The 11,164-nt window shown below is 42.1% G+C and overlaps 1 protein-coding gene across 2 annotated transcripts in view; it reads right to left on the reverse strand.

Annotated features, from left to right (window-relative positions):
• Window positions 1-8,545, reverse strand: part of LOC115161260 (type I inositol 3,4-bisphosphate 4-phosphatase) — a 62,938-nt gene extending 54,393 nt beyond the window's left edge. The window contains exon 1 of one of the 2 annotated variants that reach the window (XM_029712097.1): window positions 8,396-8,545. The gene's annotated coding sequence lies outside the window, so the exon portion shown is untranslated. The remainder of the gene's footprint in view (window positions 1-8,395) is intronic. The other variant, XM_029712096.1, reaches the window with a different exon arrangement.
• Between the last annotated feature and the right edge of the window lie 2,619 nt (window positions 8,546-11,164).

An 11,164-nucleotide genomic window follows, 5' to 3' on the forward strand; every position in this document is an offset into this window, starting at 1 on the left:
ACTGCAGCAGTGGCACACAGATACACAATGAATGGGTTTTCATGAGCATTTATTTGATAGCCTGCAGAAGCCTGCTTGAGCCATTTTGTTCTTGTTCCAGTGCTTCCTTGAAGTACTCACTGATCTGATGATAAACAAGGAGTGAAAGGAGTAAAAGCAAAGTGATTTCTTTCACCTATCCAGTCATGTCAGAGGATCTGTGATTATTTCCGGGTAAGAGTAGGTTTCAGTTCTCATATTTTAAAAATAAAAGTATGTTTCAAAGCAACATAATCATGTGTGTCGGTCTGTGTGTATTCTCTGACATAAATACAATAATGCACGCACACGTACACGCACACACACACACTGGACATGTTTAAAACTTCTTACATCTACACGTTCCGCTAGCGGAACGTCTGCTCCAATATCCAATGATGGGCGGGGCGCGAAATTCAAACTCCTCTAAATCCGAAAACTTACACTTTTCAAACATATGACTATGTTACAGCTATTTAAAGACAAGACTCTCCTTTATCTAACCAAACTGTCCGATTTCAAAAAGGCTTTACAGCGAAAGCAAAACATTAGATTATGTCAGCAGAGTACCCAGCCAGGAATAATCACACAGCCATTTTTCAAGCTAGCATATCATGTCACATAAACCCAAACCATATCTAAATGCAGCACTAACCTTTGATGATCTTCATCAGATGACACACCTAGGACATTGTGTTATACAATACATGCATGTCTGTTCAATCAAGTTCATATTTATATCAAAAACCAGCTTTTTACATTAGCATGTGACGTTCAGAACTAGCATTCCCACCGAACACTTCCGGTGATTTTACTAAATTACTCACGATAAACGTTCACAAAAAGCATAACAATTATTTTAAGAATTATAGATACAGAACTCCTCTATGCACTCGATATGTCCGATTTTAAAATAGCTTTTCGGATGAAGCACATTTTGCAATAATGTAAGTACATAGCCCGGCGTTACAGGGCTAGCTATTTAGACACCCACCCAGTGTAGCCTTCACCAAAATCACATTTCCTATAAGAAAAATGTTCTTACCTTGCTTGTTCTTCATCAGAATACACTGCCAGGACTTCTACTTCAATAACAAATGTAGGTTTGGTCCCAAATAATCCATCGTTATATCCAAACAGCGACGTTTTGTTCGTGCGTTCTAGACACTATCCCAACGCTAAATCTCGGCCACGAGCATGACGCAAAATATGACAAAAAATTTCGAAATATTCCATTACCGTACTTCGAAGCATGTCAACCGCTGTTTAAAACCAATATTTATGCAATTTATCTCGTAGAGAAGCGATAATATTCCGACCGGGAATCTGCCTGTCTGTAAACTGAGGAAAAAACCAAAAGCCGGGGGCGGGGCGTGTCACGCGCCTAAGGCTTAGTCCATTGACTGACCACTCAGCATTTGCTCTCGTGTGCTTCAGCCAGGGCTTTGAATGACATCATTCCTGTTTTTCCCGGGCTGTGAGACTCCATTGTTGACGTGAGAATTGTCACGTAAGAGCAGAGATCCTTTGTAAACGACAGAGATAATAAAGAAGGGCAAGAAATGTTCAGACAGGGTACTTCCTGAACAGAAGCATCTCAGGTTTTTGCCTGCCATAGGAGTTCTGTTATACTCACAGACACCATTCAAACAGTTTCAGAAACTTTGGAGTGTTTTCTCTCCAAAGCTAATAATTATATGCATATTCCAGTTTCTGGGCAGGACTAATAATCAGATTAAATCGGGTACGTTTTTTATCCAGCCGTGAAATTACTGCCCCCTAGATGTAACAGGTTAAGGAGACTGTCAGGTTCTGATCTGAGTACAATGCCAAGTGTACATATTTTCTTCTAATATGAATGTATCACAGAGAGAGAGAGGGGGAGAAAGAGAGACAGAGAAAGTGAGAGAGAAAGAGAGAGCGAGAGAGAGAGAGCGAGAGAGAGAGAGATTGCGAGAGAGGAGGGGAAAAAGAGAGAAAGAGAGAGAGATAGAGAGAGAGACAGAGGGGAAGAAAGAGAGAGAGAAAGAGAGAGAGGTATACTGCTGCATCTCGACATAACTGAATGAAAACAGGAAACTCAATCTGTCGCTCTGCCCAACTGTCAAACCCACACGTACAGCCATGTCCTCCTGGTCACAGACTGGGGGAATTGTGACACTCTCTCTCTCTCTTTCTCTCTCTCTTTCTCTCTCTCTCTCTCTCTCTCTTTCTCTCTCTCTCTTTCTCGCTCTCTTTCTCCCTTCCCCTTTTGACCTCAAAGTGGTTTTCAGGCCAGAAGAGCCCTCAAATGCCCTTCGTTCGTTTGGCTCAGTGCAAAAACCTGTATATTCATATCAGTTTCAAAACAACTCAGTTTGCTTCCCTCTCTCTCTCTCTCTCTCTCTCTCTCTCTCTCTCTCTGTCTTGCAAAACGTTTCCCCACTCCAGTGGGGGCTGCTGCGGGGAGGATGGCTCATAATAATGAGCGGAATGGAGTGAATGGAATGGTATCAAACACATGCTTTTCCCACTCAGCAGCCTCCACTGCCCCAGTCTCTCTTCTATGCAGCATTGCTGACAACTGATCAATGAAGTTCACACACACAAATGCTGATTTAACAAAACTGAGGCGGAGTGGAGCGGTGGAGTAAGAGGAACAATAAAATAGCAACTAGAAGATTTTGACAGACCGGGGAAGACATTTTGACGACAATACTGAATGACAAGTGTCACTTGTGTCAGAGCACAGCCATGGAGGTGCTAGTCTTGCTTAGCCATGAGGTTCTAAAATACGGTGACACAAGTGACATAACTGACCTGGTCCACTCAACACATCGAAGCTGAGATAGTTTACAGCCTGGTCTCATAGACTAAATATAAAAGTAGAGAGAAGCACTACTGAGATGACTGATGTAACCTGAATGGGTCTTGCGCTCGCCCTGAGACGTTTACATTTCCTGTGGCATTTTTGACACTCTTGGCATTTCCTCATACAGAAACTCACGTACGCACACACTTGCATGCACCCGCACACCCACGCACCCACACGCATTCAGGTTACGCGTGTGTGTGTGTGTGTGTGTGTGTGTGTGTGTGTGTGTGTGTGTGTGTGTGTGTGTGTGTTTGTGTGTGTATACAGCTACTGTTGTAATTGTGTGTGATACATATATAAAGACCCTGCTGTTTGTGCCTGTGCATCCATCCAGAGGGCTTCTGTGTATGCAAGTCTATTTTTACATCATGTGCTGATGTCAGACCCCCCCCCCACACACACACACGTGTTCCCACTCATAAAAACTTAGACAGTCACAGAGAAGTGCACATTCACCAGCATACAGACAAACACTCCTACCCTCCCCATTCCATCACTGGCAGAGTAATCTCTATGCTGGCAGCTCTGTATGAAACCAAACAGTGGACCATTAGCACCACTACTCGTCTGATGGCCACTGGTATCATTAGGCTTTATGAGTCATTGTCAGTGGGAACAGGCTTCAACATGCTGTAATCCTCATTGCCTGGGATCCTGGGGCTCTGGGAGAAGGACTGTGTGATGCCCCGTCTCTCTGGATGTGAGGCTTAGCCACGGGAGCCAATCAGACCTCCATCACAGATAACGTACAGTTCATTAACAGAGTATGTGGCCCAGCAGGAGGGATCAAACCCAGAACACTGGTGTTGCATCAAGCAGCCTGCTCCAGGAGACCGAGACATGAGAACCACGGAGATCTATCAGATTTCAGACATTCACTTTCTGCAGTCAGGGTCCCACTGAGAGAGGGGATCACTTTAAGGGCCTAAGGATGGGGGAATCTGGTGGGTGGGAGGCTTAGACTTTTGAAGGAGATGGTGCCTTTAAAGACAGGACAGGGAGGATGAAGGAATGGATTTTGCTTTGTGGTGGAGGTTGGGAGAGTGATGGGGAAAAGAGGCCTCCTGCTTTTTGAGGACAGAAAGTGGTGGGACAAATTGGTGTTGCCTTTCAAAGGGAGAATGGGGTGGGGTTTAAGAGACAGGTAGAGTAGGGGGTTCTAGGGGGGTGGAGGTACTTATGTTGGAGATGGAGAGGCTGAGAGAAGGGGTCAGGGTTTGATACACTACCCCTTATAGCTCAGACAACTGCTTAGACAGCCAAACACCCCTCTCCAGGGATGGCGAGATGGTGAGGAAGAGAGAGAGCTAGGAGGGCCTGGCTCTGGCTGCATAGTTCACCAGACACCCTGCAGAGACTGTCACTACCAGCTGGACTAGAGCATCTCTCATCCTGTCCTAATCTATTCCCCTTCCGTCCTCCCCCTTTCCCCCTTTCCTCACCTGCTCTTGTGTGCCTTCTCCTCCCTGTCTCCCTGTCTACTGTCCATCGCTTCTGTCTCTCTCTCTATTATCTGCTCCCCTGTCTCTCTCTCTCTCTATTATCGGCTCCCCTGTCTCTCTCTCTCTCTGTTGTCTGCTCCCCTGTCTCTCTCTCTCTCTCTCTCTCTGTCTCTCTGTATTATCTGCTCCCGTCTCTTTTTCTCTCATCTCCTCTCCTTTCTTTCTTGCTCTTTGTCTCCACCTCCCCTCTCGTTTTCCCTCTCCTCTCTTCTCCTCTCCTGTCTTCCACTCTCTTTTCCCCCCTCACATCTCCTCTCTTCTCCTCCCCTCTCTTTTTTCCCTCTCCTCTCTTCTCCTTTCCTCTTTTCTCCTCCCCTCTCCTTTCCCCTCTTCTCTCTCACCTCCCTTCTCTTTTCCCCTCTCCTCTCCCCTCTCCACCTCTCCTCTCCTCTCTCAACCCCCTCTCTTTTTCCCCTCTCCTCTCCTCTCTTCTCCTCTCCTCTCTTCTCCTCTCCTTCCCTATCTTTCCCTCTCACCTTTCCTTTTGTCTCCTCTCCTCTCTTCCCCTCTCTTTTTTCCCTCTCCTCTCTTCTCCTCCCCTCTCATTTCCCCTCTCCTCTCCCCCTCCCCTCTCTTTTTTCCCTCTCCTCTCTTCTCCTCCCCTCTCATTTCCCCTGTCCTCTCCCCCTCCCCTCTCTTTTTCCCCTCTCCTCTCCTCTCTCTCCCTCTCCTCTCTTTTTCCCCTCTCCTATCCTCTCTTCTCCTTCACTCTCCTACAGTATCCCTGGCCAACCTCCATCCCTCATTGGCCTATGTGTTTGTGGTGAACAGTAGTGAAGTGTATCATTTGAGATTAGGAATCTCTATCTGACACACACATATGTAGGAGCTATAGAACTCTGATATAACTGATGTTTTGTCTAGGTGTAGGAGAATGTAGGTGGTAATCATGGTTCCAAAGTCTGTCCTGACTACTCTGCTCTCCCAGGCCTAACCAAGCAATTCCTTTCATTGATCAAGTACTAGCTGAGGTTCAACATCAAACAACCCTATAGGGGAAAGTGTGGTAAGTTTAGCCAATGGGGTAAGTTCAGCCACCCTTGTTTCTCGGAAACCATTCACAAAATTAATAATTTGACCAAATTTTTAGGAAGAGGTCATAATTTCATGGAGTCTGTGAGGGAAGAAGCCACATTGGAAAAGCGGTTAGGTAAAAAAAAACGGATTTTCACCAAGTCAAATTAATTTGTGTTAGACGTTTCATGATGCTTGTGTCTAAACCAAAGTAGATCAGTTTAAGAGTGTTCTATACATCATTTGGATTCTCTATCAGCTTCAATATGAGGACCTAAACCTAGCATGTAAGTGCATCATTGTAGCTGCGTGGGCTAATATAGTCAAAATGTTTGCCTTGGGACAGATTGGGCCAATGGCCTTCTGGTATGTTGAGCCAATGGTTGAGCCAATGGCAAGTTGAGCAAATTGAAGTGTTTTCTTCCCAGGCGTAATGCAAGGCATTAATGCTGGGATATGAGGTAACAACAGGGCCTGGCCTACTGTATGTTAAAAGTTTTTTTGAAGTACAAAGTGTTTGTTACTGTATAAAAGACAAAAAAGCGATTGTGGTTGTGTTGAATTGTGTTTGGGTAATAAAAATAGTCATGGTTTTAAAAATGTAGTGATAATATTTCATTCAGTACAGAAAGGCGGCTTAATTTACCCTGTTCCATGGCTCGACTTCCTCCATACCCAGGTAAGTTATGCAGGAGTCCACTTTTTGTGGACAGGCTACGTTTTCAAAACGGTAACGTTTACATGAATTTAGATTATTTACTGGGATACACAACATCCTGAAATATATGTAGATATATTTGTTAGAAAGAATACATTTCCCTTGAAGAAGTGATGCTGAAAGTAAAAAAATGCTTAACTTACCCCACTCTCTCCTGCATCCTTTAGCTCTTAACTAGTTAAATGTAAATACATGTAATCTACATAACAATAACTACTAATGCTGCATACTCCAAGGTTCAAATCTCACCTTTCTGATATAGTTTTTTATAAATTGCTGAGATGTAGTCACTTTTAAGGACACAAGCTCAAGTACACAGTACAAATATGATACAAATGTGAAAATATCAAATATTTGATATGGTGTATTTCCTATTCAACAAAACTGTATGAATAAGGCTTGAAACAACTTATATGCTTTCTAAATCTAGTATAATCAAATTATAAAACGACTAACTATACAATTTCACCTTCCTCATAACTGTAAAATACATATTTGTATGTTTAGTGTTAGAGAAAATGTACATATTTTCTAAAGGTCTCTTGATCAAAACGTCTGTTCCCATCGCTGTGAACGTCTCTCAGAGCTCTAGCTCGTCTTCCTGGACTTGTTAGGAACTCACCTTTCATCTCATATTTATCTTGTCTGTCTATGACACGCAGAAAGTGTTTTTCTTTCACATCTATGAATTGTTTTACATTTATGGCTATAAATCGATCTCTGAATGTGCTACAGTGATGAAAGCACTCTCTCCTGCTGCGCTATGGGGTATAGTTTGCAGGCATGTGCTTTGTCAGTGGCAGTGACTTAGGATTCAGCCAGGAGTTGATGGACAGCTTCAGGTGGTTTTAGATTTCACATCTTAAATAACACAGGCTCAGAAATACTACCGGGTCTGTGGGAACCAGGGCTATCGCTCAGTGCAAGCCATTTCGATCTACCGTGTCCACAGATCGATTTATAAGCGGAAATGTCAGTCAGAACCGGTACCACAACCACGAAGGTCCCCTAAACAGGGGACTTTACATCTAAGAGGTTTAAAGGAGTTCAGTTTTGCATAGATCCCAATCTGAAAAGATGACTGTCCTGGTATTCTTAGATCAGTCAGCGTTGATAAAGAAAGATATATGAAGAGAGGAGGGACTTGAGACTATTGAGATACACCCTTTATGGCTGTTTTCAGACCAAGAGCACAATCAGGGGACTTAGACATAAACCTGACACACAACCAGGAAGGAGCCCAGGACAAAGAAGCTCTTGTTACCCTGACAACAAGGAAACTGTACTCCCACACTGTCAGACAGCATGAGAAAGTGACCTTTAATGATGAGGAGGAGGAGCAGGAGGAGGAAGAGGATGATGAAGAAGAGGAGGAAGAGTAGGATGAGGATAAACATGAGTAATAGGAGGAGAAGGAGGAGAAGGAGGAGGAAAATGATGATGAGGAAGAGGAGGCGGAAGAGGATGATGAAGATGAGGAGGAGGAAGATGAGGAAGAGAAAGATCTTGATCTTCATAATTATGCTGATCTGAGTCTGATTCACAGTCTCACACACACACACACACACACACACACACACACACACACACACACACACACTACTGGTCAGGGAGAATTCAATAATGTTGAAGCTATAAATTATTGCTTAGTTGACTGAGGGTGCATGTTAATGACTGGATAGTGTTTTTGAGCATGTCGTCCATGCAGTGACATAGCCCACAGTTAAACACACGCAAAACCACTCAGTGCCCTAAGTGATTCTGTTCTTTGTAAAACTGATCGAGGCGTCAACAAACCGCCTTCGGTCTAAGACTATAGGCTATAGGATGCAGACATGAAGTAAATACATAACCTATCATTGGAAAAATATAGGCTAGTATGTGAATCAATCATCGAATTAGTATAATTCTATTAGTCTCAATGAGCGTGTTATTGGCTATGATGCTCCGACAATAACACAGATTGCATAATGATGAAATCTGCTATCCTGCTCTCATTCAATGGGAACCAGTTGTTGGCAGCGCCAGTTTATATGAGCAGTCCCGTTACGCCTACACATTCCCATAACCCATTATAAAGACAGCGAACACAAAACAAGCGAAAACTCGGCTACAACGGGACTGTCATGTCATGCAAACAGAAATTCTCTACTTGGCATCACAGAATAGCGATTCAACTCAGCAGTGTTTATTGTGGGTTGTCAATATACGCCTATGCTAACCCATCCTTTTCTTCTAAACAGATATTATATTTCAGAGATAAAAACATATGCATTTAAATAGACTTACTTCAAGAGACGGGTAACGGCTCCCTATTGAAATGGTAGGTCTATGTGTGCTATTTATTTGATAGCCTAGTGATGCTCATCTCAGTTCCTCCTTGAATCGACGGAGTCTGCAACGGTACAGGACCAATGATTTATATATACACTAGATGTATATAAGGGGCGCTGGGTTGATGCCGCCATGCCTCCATCTTGGCACTGCCCAACCTTAAAAAAATATTTTGGAAGCTATGAAAATGCATTTATTTATGTCAACATTTGTTTTACCACATGTATTATATCACAGACACCTTAATGCATACGTTTAAATTATATTATGTGTACTTAACATAAAATATATATTTATACAGTACCAGTCAAAAGTGTGGACATACCTACTCATTCAAGGGTTTTTCTTTATTTTTTACTATTTTCTACATTGTAGAATAATAGTGAAGACATCAAAACTATCAAATAACACATATGGAATCATGTGGTAACCAAAAAAGTGTATATTTGAGATCATTCAAAGTAGCCACCCTTTGCCTTGATGACCGTTTTGTACACTCTTGGCATTCTCTTAACCAGCTTCACCTGGAATACATTTCCAACAGTCTTGAAGGAGTTCCCACATATGCTGAGCACTAGTTTGCTGCTTTTTTCTTGGCCCAAGTAATTCTCTTCTTCTTATTGGGGTCCTTTAGTAGTGGTTTCTTTGCAGCAATTCGACCATGTTTGCCTGATTCACGTAGTCTCCTCTGAACAGTTGATATTGAGATGTGTCTGTTACTTGAACTCTGTGAAGCATTTATTTGGGGTGCAATTTCTGAGACTGGTAACTAATGAATTTATCCTCCGCAGCAGAGGTAACTCTGAGTCTTCCTTTCCTGTGGCGGTCCTCATGAGAGCCAGTTTCATCATAGCACCTGATGGTTTTTGCGACTACGCTTGAAGAAACTTTCAAAGTTCTTGACATTTTCCAGATTGACTGACCCTCATGTCTTAAAGTAAAGATGGACTGTCATTTCTCTTTGCTTATTTGAGCTGTTCTTGCCATAAAATGGACTTGGTCTTTTATCAAATAGGGCTATCTTCTGCATACCACCCCTACCTTGTCACAACACAACTGATTGGAAAGAAATTCCACAAATTAACTTTTAACAGGGCACACCTGTTAATTGAAATGCATTCCAGGTGAATAGCTGGTTGAGATAATGCCAAGAGTGTGTAAAGCTGTCATCAAGTCAAAGGGTGGCTACTTTGAAGAATCTCAAATATAAAATACATTTTAACACTTTTTTGGTTACTAGATTATTCCATGTGTGTTATTTCATATTGTTGATGCCTATACTATTATTCTACAATGTAGAAAATACAAATAAAGAAAATCCATTGAATGAGTAGGTGTCCAAACTTTTGACTGAAAACATTTTCCTTGAAGTATAATTTTTTTTGATTACTAATGTTACTGTCCCCGCTACAACAACTAAAATACTTAAATACATGTAATTTTCTCCTTGAAATATTTAATTGAAATACTGTAGAATTCCATTCGTTCCTATGGAGGACTGTGCCTTCTCGCAAGTTCCAATATGGCCGACCGGTGGCGTCAAAGCCGCTCAAAAATCTATACATAGCACCTGCAGTACAGGGTTTATGTACAGGACTCGCCCTAGCCCACGCTCCAAGAGACACATTTCGATTTAACGCTCCGTCTGCAGTCAGTTTTGTGCATAATACATTATGGTGATGTTGTGACTGAAATAAACTAGGTTTCCATCCAATTTGCCACAGATTTTCGTGCGAATATTCTAAAATCTGTATAAAACAATACGCATATTTTCCCACCATATATATATATATGTTTCCATCAAACGGACTTATTTCCGATAAAAGGCTGTGCGTGATGACGTAGTGCACATAAAAAACTTTTGCGGTTAAATGTACTGAATGAAAAATACAAGTTAAAATGGTTTCCATCGGATTTTCAACTAGAATGATGTTTTAGTCACAAAAACTGTTGCGTTATATAGCAAATGTGCCCACTCTGGTCTTGGCATGTGCGCTCTAGCCACAGCTCACAGATATAGTGCGGGTAGGGTACCAACATTATGAGATTATTATGGATAAGAGCAATATTATTTGCATTTGTCAAACGGCAGACAAGCATCGATCATCATGTCACCAGAATAAAACCCTCGATATTCATTGGTTAGGAGCATCACCTTCCACATTCACCACCTCTGAAGTTCATCATCATTTATTGAATCTGTAGCCTAATAAACTGCATGCTTTCCCAAGTCATAGTGGGGAAGACCACACAGCATATCATCGAATGACTCCAAATTGACTTTATTATATCAATATTTGAGCTTAAATGCGTTTCCACCGCCATTTCTCTCATGTCAAATAAACAAATTGTCTGTTGGCATTCATACAATTGAACCGGCATTTCCTGTTTCCATCAGCCAGCCCAGTTGTGACTTTTCATGCATTAGGTAATTCATCTACATGAAATGGTTGGATGGAAATTCCACATTTACTTCAGGCCTAAATAAGGTGAAAATGAAAAATATGTTGCTTATTCGTTTGTAGCAATTTTATTGTTTTTCGGGCAACATTTGATGATTGACAAATATTAAACTTGTGGGAGACAGGGATGTTTTCTCTTTCTGGGCATCACTGGTGTTTTGCCCACTAGATGAAATCTGCAATTCTACAGCCATCTTGTGGTGTATGTTGGCTATTGCTATTCTATCATAGGCAATGCGCAGTCCTACAAAGATGCACTGAT

The sequence above is a fragment of the Salmo trutta genome, chromosome 24 (genome assembly GCF_901001165.1).
Source record: "Salmo trutta chromosome 24, fSalTru1.1, whole genome shotgun sequence".
Taxonomy (NCBI): domain Eukaryota; kingdom Metazoa; phylum Chordata; class Actinopteri; order Salmoniformes; family Salmonidae; genus Salmo; species Salmo trutta.